Below are 13178 nucleotides of genomic sequence, written 5' to 3' on the forward strand. Positions count from 1 at the left end.
GATGAAACGGTTTATATACTTTTTTTATCAGTTTTGTTTGTTTCTTGTCAGCGTTGAAAGATTTTTTATGGTCCAATTGGCGCATTGTTTTTAATGAAGGTTTAATACTATTTTTATTCAAAGTTAATTGGGCTGGTTTGAACACTATAGATTTGTCAATATATCTACCTAATTGCTGTCTGAATTGAATATTATATTTTTCTCTACATACAGGAATAGGCATTTCGACTATAATATGTAAAGGTAGATGTGCATTATTGCATAATGAATGCATGTCTTATCTATATTATTGGACAAACGGATGTACTCCAGTACCTCGAGAATAGTTTGAATTGTTTGAATTTAAGCGCATATGGAAAGTAAGCGTATTTATCCATGAACGGAAAATTTCATACTATATATTTAATTATTAATCTTCGCTTGAATTTCTTCTATTAAATTATATTATTGCAGAAATTCATACATTGATCTAAGATCAATCTGCTTAGTTCTTTATCGGCTTAATTATTGTAAGAATTACAACGAGATTTATCACCATACATAAGTTAATCTCTTCTCGAAATCTATTACACTTAAGGGACTATCATTCAAAATATAATGAAATTCAATTACTCAAAGAAACAAATTTTGTTTGTTAATGTAAAAACATTTGTGAAATAATAAATTTACTATTTTATATTTCATTTGAATAGTACATTTAATTTCAGATTTTGCCAAATAGCGTAGGTTAAGAATGCAATTTAATCGGTGTATATAATTAATTTATCTTATATCCTTTTTGTTTAATTATTTAGCATACTCATTCAGCACTTACGAAATAAACGGTATTGGATATACTTTCTTATCTGTAGTTCGGTGATGAAAAAGTTGAAACAATTGTTATGATTTTCTTGTATTGATTTAAAATGTATTAAGCAATAGATCTGCTTTGTGTGTATTAAGTTATTGTTTCTTTAGTGATTACATGTAAAATGATACCAAAATATCTAAAATTAAAGAAATCTGTCAGTATATCTTATTAATAGCGAGTGGATATGCATGAAATTATCACCATACCTACTAAAATAAGCATCTGAATCTTTTGTTCAGGAACATAACACTATTCTGTTTACGTACAATTTTAATGCATATCAAATGGGCGCCGTCATGACAAAATGACCCTTCGGGCAATTTTCTTCGATTTTTTGGTTTCATAATTTTCATAGAAACCAATTATTACAGATGATTTTACTTTTTATTTGACGAAAATAACTTGAAAAATGACAAAGATATATCTTTTTATGTACATAGACAAATGTGTTGCTCCGACGTCGACGACGACGTTTGTTTAAACGTTGAACGTTTTAAAGAACGTCGTGGTTTATTGCCGAATTGCTTTGTTTTAAGAATGGATTTTGTAAGAATCAATAAAGACAGTAACTCCAAATGAATTTATTTTACAGTCCTATGAAGTTACAAACTTCAAAATCATAAAAATAAAACGATAACGGAAGAAATCACATAAACGGATCAGCACTTATGTACCAAGTATATTGGTTAATTCACGATTAACAAAATTTTATAACTTGAAATATATAGATCATTCTTATATCAAATAAATATGTAGTTTATTGATAACAAATCTAAGGACTAAACATACAGACAAAGATAATGCATGTATACATTTGTACATGTAAATCTAAATTGTCATTCTTCCCGTAACGGTGGGCACGTCACATCACGATACGCCTGACGTACAAAAGGTCGTACATTTTTGTACAGGTATTGCTGCCTTGCGCGGAAAGTCCATCCGGTAGCAAAACTGCAGGGAGAATATCTTCTGGTACTGTAGCATTTCTCTTTAGGATTGTGACCTGCTGCTCTACGTCAGTTGAGCGCTCTTTCACGTATACAGCATCCTTCGTAACACGGAAATAGTGATACCGCTGTATACCCCTTAATGGTAAAAAGAAGCGCGGCAAAAATGTCTTCCAGTCATACCTGTAACATATGTTGACTAGTTAATATTATGTCAATCATAAACTACTTGATAATTTACAATGACAAGCAATTATTAATACACGTACAAGTAATATGACAGCATATATGCCGAGCGCCGAATTGAGCTCTCTATTAATTTGTTTAGTTGTTTTATTGTACAAACTTATTTAAATGGGGTGTAAATTTTAGAAATTCAAATATTTGTAATAGAATACCAAGTCCAATTCTGACATCCATCCTCCTTGCGGAAGAGCACGGGAAATTGCTTGAAGCAGACTTTCTCACGACAGATGCCACCTGCGAAAAACTGTCGCAGTCCGTGCGCCTATACAGCTTCTTGATATGTCCAAATCCTCCGTCCACAAGACACCTATTATATTAAAATCGAATAAAACTATATCAAAAACTGCTTATTTATAGTTTATGTTGATTTCTTTCTTTATTTCTATAGGAACAAAATAATGCAAGTAGATTTGTTCTAGTATAATCGATTTGTTCGACAGTGTTTTAGTTTTAAGCTAATGGCCAGATTGTCTCTATGGCATGTATAAAACATGCCCGCTGGTGTGCAAGCACATAAAAATAGCAAATGCTCGTTTTGTGCAGACCAGAAGTAATGTAGAGGACTGTCATAAACTAAAATACATAAGTTTGCATTATAAGAGTATAAAATATAACATATATTAAAAACATTAATTACTTTGTGTGACCAGGAATTCCCATCAGGAGTGTTATCTCGTCATGGAGCCCCATATGAATTCGCCATGCCAGATACGCTAACATAAAGCGATTTTTATTCTGCGCTGTAATAAAAATATATTCACCATTTGAACTAAAACTTAAAAATTAAATCGATGCTTTGTACAATGTCGCCCTCTGAATATATAAGTGAATGTTCAATACTATACTCATGTTTAATTGAAAACACATATACGGTAAAATACTCACAACCACAGTTGTCGGCGTGCATGATGCAAGCTTTCTCTCCAAATCCCTGGTTTTCGAGGCAGTGGTGTAGCATACTTATAACTGAGTTTGGCCCGTGCGTCCCTGTACCATCAACACCTGTTAATTTACATTAATTTTAAGTATATTTAATATTTCGACGGCACACATTTAGAATATTTTATCGATTATCTTTTTATATGAAATAAATATTTTACAATTCTGAAAAGCAAAATATCTTCAATATTATTGAAAAAAAAGCAAAATTTATTTAGTTATTTTTTATGTATTTATTAATTACATGTAATTTATTTATTCATTCATTCATTCATTCATTCATTCATTCATTCATTCATTCATTCATTCATTCATTCATTCATTCATTCATTTATTTATTTATTTATTTATTTATTTATTTATTTATTTATTTATTTATTTATATATTTATTCTTAACATACCAATCGATTCATCCTCGTCTATTAGGTAATTATGTTGTTGTGACACAGAATCAACACGGACGCCAAAAATTTGTATTTTCCTTCCAGTCACAAAATACAAAGGGCCCATTTGTTGACTATGGTGTGGTATTGTCACATTTTGAGAATAGTCGAATGTATAGTGCACTTTTTTCAAATCACTAGTGCATGGCTGGGCAGGTCGATTGACTGTGACTGATGTGTGCTTCATTTCCTCCCGAGCCTCTTCTATAGTCTGTCTGTAGACCTGTCGCTCTCTCTGTGCGTCCTACATAGTTTGGGTAAATAATAAGCAAACAAAATTAATAAAAAAAAAAATAAAACAAATCACTCCAACTCTATAAAAATTAATTTTACTATAGAATATCTAAAAGGTTAATCTATAAACCTGCAATGCGAGTAATAGTGTAAATATTATCTTAATACATGTTGAAATGTTGATAGCAAAATAATTCAAGTAATATGTCAATAATTTCAAATTTATAGCTCCATTACAAAAGTAAATAATTACCGCAAGAACTTTGCAAGGAAAAATCGGTCTTACTAATAAAAATCTGGAAAAAGGTTTTCCTTGAAAGCATTAATAACAACAGAATGTGATGAATATTGCATACTTGGTTTGATTAAGTCAAGCGTAACTTGTGTTACAATCTAGTCATAATATATGATGAGCGGATTTTAAATTTTAGTAAAACGTATCTGCAGACGAAAGTCAGTAACATGATATAATAAATATTACCTGTATATGTTCTCGTAGAGCGTTTGCTGCCTCTAGTTTGTCCATATAGAGCATCAGCCACCCTTTTCCTTATCATCTAGCACTTATGGCAAACGTCATCTTTTGCCGTCAATATCTTAATGTGTGGAACGCATTGTTTCCACACACATTTAAATGTAGTTACTCCAAGAACTCTTACGCCGGCTTCTATACATGCATGTTGTATTTTGAATGTAAATCCACTTTTGTAGTATTACATGGTAACAGAATAGGTGCAGCCTCGTCTGCTCTGCGTGGTGCTGCTGGCATTGTTAACCCGTTGATTTCTGCATATAATAACAGGAAATCAACACAGAAACGCACATCCTCGTATTTAACTGCATGGTGTGGCTTTCTTCCGGTATTTCCATGTACTCGCGGCACCGGTCCATTTGTATTTAAATGTTGCAATAACGACTTAACTGTTCTCTGCCCAATATCATTGATGTGGCAGAACACAGATTTACACACTGTTTTGCCATCAAATGTATATCTATATCTTATTCTTTTACGTTTACCATTCCTGGTTTCTTGTGCACCTATTTTCAACAGACTTCCCATAATAAACATCTCCTTTTTGGTCTTTTTCCATTTCCCTTAGCGATAATATGTGGCTTTGAATATTTTCAGCATCAAACTGCATCAAACAATTAATTTTACACTTACATTGTACATCATTATTATCTGACTCTGATTCTGAACCACCCTCACCCCTCTCCTCATCAGATCCTTCCGGTATGTCCTCTGCAGCATTGTTGATAAACTCGTGGACACGTCCTATGATTGACTCTGCCTGTTGTCGTCATCATCGTTTCCCCACTCTTCATATAATTCGTCCTCTGTTACATGTGGCGCCTTCTCTACTGTCTCATTAACTACGCCAAATTCCTCATATAACTCATCTAATTCCTGCGTTTAAATAAAGTCAGTAAATAAATTCTAATAATCTATAGATATTGTATGATCGATTCAGGTTATACCAGTTAAAATATGGGACAAAATAAAATACAATATATTTTTTCCCAGTTATAATAAATCAGTTAAGATAGTAAATCAGGTAATGTATTTTACCTATAAAAAAACACTTTTTTGTTTCTCAACAAAACATCTATGAAATAGTTTTATATATATATATACCACAGAATATAAATATATATATTTAATAAAAAAAAAAAAAAAAAGATAGCACGAGGTTTTGAACCTCGGACCGCCCGACCGCTTTTCACTCTACCAATTACACCACAGAGGCATAAGTACATGCCATAGGTTTATTATTCTATACTACAGTAAATCGATCGATATCATGGACGACTACTCTTGCACTGTAACTATGTTATGAAGGGAGACAATTCCTTTTGTATATACTGTTGCTAAGAAGTTTAACCACTGAAAACCAGGATTATTCGATAAAATTCATAGCTAAAACTTACACTTTAAATACTATGTTCTATATATTACATGCAGGATGCAAACTGACAAGTCAAAAACATGATTTTACCAGAGATAAATGAAGCGCTCTAATCATCTGTCAAATTTGACAGCAGACGCAACTTCCTAAAAAATAAAAATTCTAGTTTTGCACATTAAAACTTTGTATTTCTTTTTTAAAAAAAGACATAAAAAGATACAAAAATACCTGAAAATCATTCTTCTCTGACATTGTGTCTAAATTTCGTCTACAAATGGTGAAAATTCATGATCTAGCGACAACAAGGTGCTTGAAAGGCCGACATAAACTGCGAACAATTTCGCGGACTTTTAACCGGTGTTTGAAAAACTTGTCCGAAGGTACAAAATGTCATGACGGCGCCCAAATTACATAGACATTTTAGGTAAAACTCTTTTGATAAATGAGTATTTGGTTGTGAAGAAAACACAATATTGCACTGTTATCATTCAGATATAGCATTACTTTACTTACGGATATTTTGGTTATCAAAATGGTTAAAATTATAAACTAATGTATATCATATAGTATTGTTACATAAGAACTTACTTATTAACGAATATGAGTATATTGTACAATCTTAGTAGCCGTTATGGAAATGCCTAGATATTTCCCGATGATTTTCTAAATTAATAAGTGAAATGCAAATATTTTGTGATTGTGTTCCTTTGCTACAACATTTTCGTATTTAATTCAGCTCCCATACATAGTGTAAAAGCTTTAACAACAACAACTCCACCACTGATTATTTAGCAATAAAAAATAACAATTGTTATAAATAAATATTTTGCCGTGAATAGGACCAATAACTGGTTTTTAATATGGGTATAAATTGTTCACGATTTTACAAAGGAAAATATGTTAAAATAAATAAATCCTTAAAAATAACAATTGTAGAATCACCGTATGACTAAATTAAACTTTATTTCGCCCTCCTATTATCAATGACTATAAATAACCTTGTGAATGGAACGCTTATTGGTTCTACTCACAAGCTATCTACTTAATGTCAAAACCAGTTGTCTTTAAATGCAGATGTTTGTTTATGGCAAACAAAAATCAATACATACAGCATTACTCTTTGCAGTCGTTTGAGTTTGTTTGTAAATTAAGCAGATATCAAATGCAAGGATAAATATGATGTTCGCTAATAAGCATCAAATAGAACAAAACAAGTCCCCTTATCATATTATAAACTATGGTCCCCAAGTAAAAATGCGTGTGCCTTTAATGAGGAACAAAATGAAAAACACAAATTTACTAAAGCAAGCAGCATATCCTTAGAGTGATAAGGCATTATTCAATAAGGAATAATAGAATAAATATTATAACCCAAAATATAACAAACACAACAAATATGCCATGCTTCTTAATAAATAATATCCCATGACACTTATATAGTTTGAACCATACGTTATAGTTAAGATGAGATACACGTCGTAAATTCGGCAACTCATTTTCATGTAATTAATTCTTTTCTATTTTTACCAACTTCAGTTTTTCCTTGATACTGAATATTAAAAAATGAAATTAGAATCATTTTAATTGCACTGTAAAAATTATAATTTTGCTACAAACAAAGGCAAAGGTTTTAAGGAAGTTAAAAATTTACGGCACTTCATGAATACGAAACAGTATGTTGTAAGTGTCGAGTTCAAATTGTTCAGGAACAGCACAAATAACGTGTTATACTTTATCTGATTAAGCAAACGTTGTACTCAAACACTTAAAAACAGTTAATTAGAAATATTTAAAACATTTTTAAAAATCTATATCATGTTCAACCATCCAATTTGATGTACCCATTTAATTTCCTAAGAAATTGTTCACTTGATAATTTTCATGTGATCTATATTACGATTATTTTTCTATTTTATTTTTACCTGTACAGCCATTACAAATGATTCATTAAAAAATTCTACTTTGCCTTATATATTATCCTTATATATTATCTGATAAAATATATTATATTGTGACTGCCATTTGCCTGTACACTTCTTTGTAATTATTTTCACTCAAGGCAATACAGAACATTGCTTGTTCTTTCTTTGATTACTTTAATTAATTTGTTGACATCTCAGTCTCGTTTAACAATAGTTATTGCTTGAAGACAGTTTCCAATTATACGTAAACATATTGTTCTTGAGAATTAAAGTGTCTTGATATAGAGTATGAACAGTTCTTAATACATTTTGCGGTGAATTTCGTTTACGTATTTAAAAGTACTTGACGTTTTTTTCAACTTTTATTTTTAAAAATGATTTTGTTTCTAAGCACATTTTGATTTTGATTTTTTTTGTATAAGTACTATAAACAAGAGGGCCATGATGGCCCTAGATCGCTCACCTGACCCATCAAACTCATCCGGAGAATTACCTAAACAAGCATTCTGACCAAGTCTCATGACAGGCGAGTCAAAAATGTGACCACTACAGTGTTAACAAGGATTATCCATATTTGAGCAGTGTGACCTAGTTTTTTACCCAGGTGACCCATATTCAAACTTGACCTAGAAATCATCAAAACAAACTTTCAGACCAATTTCCAGGATACTTGGATCAAAACAGTAGCAACTAGAGTGTTAACAAGATTTTCTAGTTTTAGCTCCGTGACCTAGTTTCACATGCGATTTCGAAACTCATCCGAGCAATTTTAGACAAGCATCTGACCAAGTTTTGATAATAATTTGAGTCGAAAATGTGACCACTAGAATGTTAACAAGGTTTTTTCCATATTTTTGGCGGTGTGACCTAGTTTTCATCCCAGATGACCCTGTTTGAACTTGACTTAAAAATCATCCCAGCAAAACAGACTTTCAGACCAATTTACAGGATATAATGATCAAAACAGAAGTCACTAAAGTGTTATCAAAATTTCTCTTTATTTAGCTCCTGTGACCTAGTTTTCATCCGAGATGACCCATGTTCGAATTTAATCCCAGCAATGACCTAGACAAGTTTCCTGACCAAATTTGATGACAATTGAGTTAAAATTGTGACCACTAGAGTGTTAACAAGGTTTTTCTATTTTTAGCTCCTGTGACCTAGTTTTTCATCCCAGATGACCTATGTTCGAACTCATCCGAGCAAGTACCTAGACAAGCATCCTGATCAAGTTTGATGAGACTTGTGTCAAAAATGTGACCGCTAGAGCGTTTACAATATATTTCTATTTTTAGCTCCTGTGACCTAGTTTTTCATCTGAGATGACCCATGTTCGAACTCATCCAAGCTATCACCTAGACAAGCATCTTGACCAAGTTTGATGATGATTGAGGCAAAAATGTGACCGCTAGAGTGTTAACAAGGTTTTTCTATTTTTAGCTCCGGTGACCTACTTTTTCATCCGAGATGACCTATGTTCGAACTCATCCGAGCTATCACCTAGACAAACATCCTGACCAAGTTTGATGATGATTGAGGCAAAAAGGTGACCTCTAGAGTGTTAACAAGGTTTTTCTATTTTTAGCTCTTAGGACCTAGTTTTTCATCCGAGATGACCAATGTTCGAACTCATCCGAGCTATCAACTAGATAAGCATCCTGACCAAGTTTGATGATGATTGAGGCAAAAATGCGACCGCTAGAGTGTTAACAACTAAATGTGAATGGACGACGGACGACAGACAATCATCGATCCTAAAAGCTCACACTGAGCATGCTCAGGTGAGCTAAAAAGTGATTTTATAATCAAAATTCATTGCTCATTTATATCATTTAAGACAATAATTACTCAGTACCTGTTTTAAACATTATTAGACAAATATTTTAATTGTTGTTAATCAATAACACAGAGTCATCGGTTATTCAATACAACAATTGAATACCAGTATAATACAGGTCATAGGATATAACAACCATTATTAAGAAATCTTTCACATCTTTTCAAACGTTAAACTTCCATAAAGGTTTATTACATTATGTCATCAGGAAATAAAAGTTGAATATTACAATTATGTAAATTTCCAGATAAAGCATTAGCATTATGATCTAGTAAATAAGAAGTAATTCAAGAATTGTAGATTTGTGTGAAGATTGGATATTTATTTTGTCTGTATGTGATATTTCAAGTGGTTTATATAATTATGTTTTGTATGTATTGCCAGTGGCAATGGTTTGCCAAACAAATGCAATAAAATTTAAATTTAATTTTTAAACACGTCTTAATTTCTGTTTGTATGTTTATTTGTGATAAGCCACCTTAAACTATCAGTTTTATTAAATTAAAAAGCTTTAAGCGACGAATCTCAGTAACTCATGATCACCAATTTAATACTAATTGAAAGATGTGCTTATAAGAACAGTAAAATAAATATTCGTAAAATATTAAATAAATACATTTACTTTAAAAAGAATACTGATATGTAGAAGCTATCTAAATGAACAAGAGGGCCATGATGGCCCTGAGGTCGCTCACCTGTATAAAGCCCCCCACCCCCCCCCACACACACAAGATGTTTCATGCTAAACTTCAAGCTCTAGCTCATTGGGCTTTTTAAAAGAAGATTTTTTAAGTTTTTACTAAACACATATAGTTAAAAACAATGACACCCCTGGGGCGGGGCCAGTTTTGACCCCAGGGCTTTTATTTGAACAAACTTTGTAAACACTTACTAGAAGATGTTTCATGCTTAATATCTCAACTCTAGCTATTTGGGTTTTTTCAAAGAAGATTTTAAGTTTTTGCTATACACATATAAGGAAAATCAATGACCCCCGGGGCGGCGCCAATTTTGACCCCAGGGCTTTTATTTGAACAAACTTTGTGGACACTCACTAGAAGATGTTTCATGCTTAATATCTTAACTCTAGCTATTTGGGTTTTTTCAAAAAAGATTTTTTAAGTTTTTGCTATACACATATAAGGAAAATCAATGACCCCCGGGCGGGGCCAATTTTGACCCCAGGGCTTTTATTTGAACAAACTTGGTAGACACCTATTAGAACATGTTTGATGCTAAATATCTTAGCTCTAGCTCTTTAAAAGAAGATTTTTTTAAAGTTTTTACTAAATGCATATAGGGAAAATCAATGACCCCTGGGGCGGGGCCAATTTTGACCCCAGGGCTTTTATTTAAACAAACTTGGTAGACACTCATTAGAACATGTTTCATGCTAAATATCTTAACTCTAGCTCTTTGGGTTCTTTAAAAGAAGATTTTATAAGTTTTTACTCTATGCATATAGGGAAAATCAATGACCCCCTGGGGCGGGGATTTTGACCCCAGGGCTTTTATTTGAACAAACTTGGTAGACACTCACTAGAAGATGTTTCATGCCAAATATCTAAGCTCTAGCTCTTAGGGTTTTTTAAAAGAAGATATTTAAAGTTTTTTCTTTCGGTTGCCATGACAACCAAAGTTCTGCATGGAATTAAATTCTTTGAACAATTTTTAAAGGTGACCACCAAAGGAACATTCCTGTGAAGTTTGGATGAAATTGGCCTAGTGGTTTATGAAGAGATGTCATTTAAAGTAAAAGTTTACGGACGGACGACGGACGAAAAGCGATCACAAAAGCTCACCCTGTCACTGTGTGACAGGTGAGCTAAAAAAGCGCGCTTGCAAGGACAGTATGAAATAATTTAAGCATGGTTATTTAGATGATTGTTTGTTTGTTTGGATTTTACGGCACGTCAACACATAAATGGCCATATCGTGCCGAATGCTAAAATAGGCTTAAACTATTATGTAAAACGTTGTAAATAAAAATAAAAAAGAGCCCATCAGATCTTTGAATACAAGTTTATCTCTTTCAAATAATCGATGATGTTTTTTGATGGAATTGTATTAAAGAGTTCTTTGAGTGAGTTTACATTATAAAATCTGTTACGGGCCTGTGAAAAATCATGACATTCCAGAAGAAAATGCTTGACAGTAAAATTTTCATTACATCCTACACAGAAAGGAGCATTGTCATTCGTGAGGAGATAAGAATGGGTAACTTTAGTGTGTCCAATTCGGCATCGAAGAAGAACTGTTTGATCATGGCGGTTTGACAAAGACAGAGATGGTGACACATCAAGAGATGGGTTTATATGATGAAGTTTATTAAAGACGGCATTGTCCCAATTTGCTTTCCATTCAGATGAAACGAGTTTATTTATAGCCGTTCTAAAATAACAAGCAGGTAACAATTAGTCAGTTTTTTGAAAATTTAAAGCTTGTTTAGCTAAAGTATCTACTTTTTCATTTCCTCGTATACCTACATGACTTGGAATCCAATATAATTTAACAGATTTTATTTTAAGTATATCATGAAATCGCAAAAGAAGTTTCTTTATCAGGATATTGTCAGATTTTTTACTTTTAATGGATATTAAAACAGAAAGCGAGTCAGAAAATATCACAAATTTATCATGGGTATGCTGTTCTATGTATGACAATGCTAAATCTATAGCTTTTGCTTCAGCAGTAAAAATTGATGCATTATCTGGTAACCTCATACTAGATGTAAAATCATTTTCATACACAGCCGCACCTACTTTGCAACCTTCCTTTGAACCGTCCGTATAAACATGTATAAAATTTTCATGTTCTTCCTTAATTGCTAGAAACTTCTCTTTGAAATGTTCATGTGAATTTGATGTCTTTTTTATATTTGAAAGGTAAATATTTATTTCAGGGGAATTATAAGTCCAAGGTGGAACATCCTCATCGTCATTTTGAAGGATACTGACAGGATTAATTTTAAGTTTATCTAAATCATCTTTTAAACGAAGGCCTAATGGTTTAATTTCCTTTGGTTTGTTAACAATTTTTTCAATATAATTTGGTTTGAAAATAATATTTTTGGCTGGATTTTTGCTATTTGATTAAATTCTAGTTGCATATTGAAGTGATAGCTTTTTTCGACGAAGTTGAAGCGATGGTTCCCCAGCTTCCGCATATAGACTTTCTACAGGTGAGGTGCGAAATGCACCTAAAGCTAAGCGTAAACCCTGGTGCTGTATGGTATCTAGCATTTGAAGATATGATTTTCTTGCAGACCCATATACAACAGAACCATAATCTAATTTTGATCGGATAAGACTTCTGTATAATTTCAGTAATGTGGAAGAATTTGATCCCCAATTTGTACTTGATAAAACCTTAACTAAATTTAAAGCTTTAAGGCATTTAGTTTTTAAATGTTTAATATGTGGTATAAAAGAAAGATTTTTGTCAAATATAATTCCTAAAAACTTTGCTTCATCAACTACTGGAATTTTAGAACCAGATATGTAAAGTTCAGGGTCATTATGGTGTTTCCACAATCGACAAAAATGAACACATTGAGTTTTTTACTTTGAAAATTTAAAACCATTTTCTATTGCCCACTTGTACATTTTATCTAAGTTTTGTTGAAGTTGCCTTTCAATTGTTCTCATACTTTTCGATCGATAGCAGATAAGAAAATCATCTACATATAGAGAACAATCTATGCCTGGTGTAAGAGCGCTAGCAATATTGTTTATTTTAAGGCCAAAAAGTGTAACAGAAAGTATGCTTCCTTGAGGAACACCTTGTTCTTGTTGGTGATCCTCGGAAAAAGTTGAGCCAAGTCTTACTTTAAAGTGCCTATCGTTTAAAAAT

General features: G+C 32.3%; 1 pseudogene; it reads right to left on the reverse strand.

Annotated features, from left to right (window-relative positions):
- Positions 1–1412: 1412 nt before the first annotated feature.
- Positions 1413–4178, reverse strand: LOC132728486 (uncharacterized; annotated as a pseudogene).
- Between the last annotated feature and the right edge of the window lie 9000 nt (positions 4179–13178).

Source organism: Ruditapes philippinarum, unplaced genomic scaffold, assembly GCF_026571515.1.
Source record: "Ruditapes philippinarum isolate M1 unplaced genomic scaffold, ASM2657151v2 ctg2300_1_1_1_1, whole genome shotgun sequence".
In the NCBI taxonomy this organism is placed as follows: domain Eukaryota; kingdom Metazoa; phylum Mollusca; class Bivalvia; order Venerida; family Veneridae; genus Ruditapes; species Ruditapes philippinarum.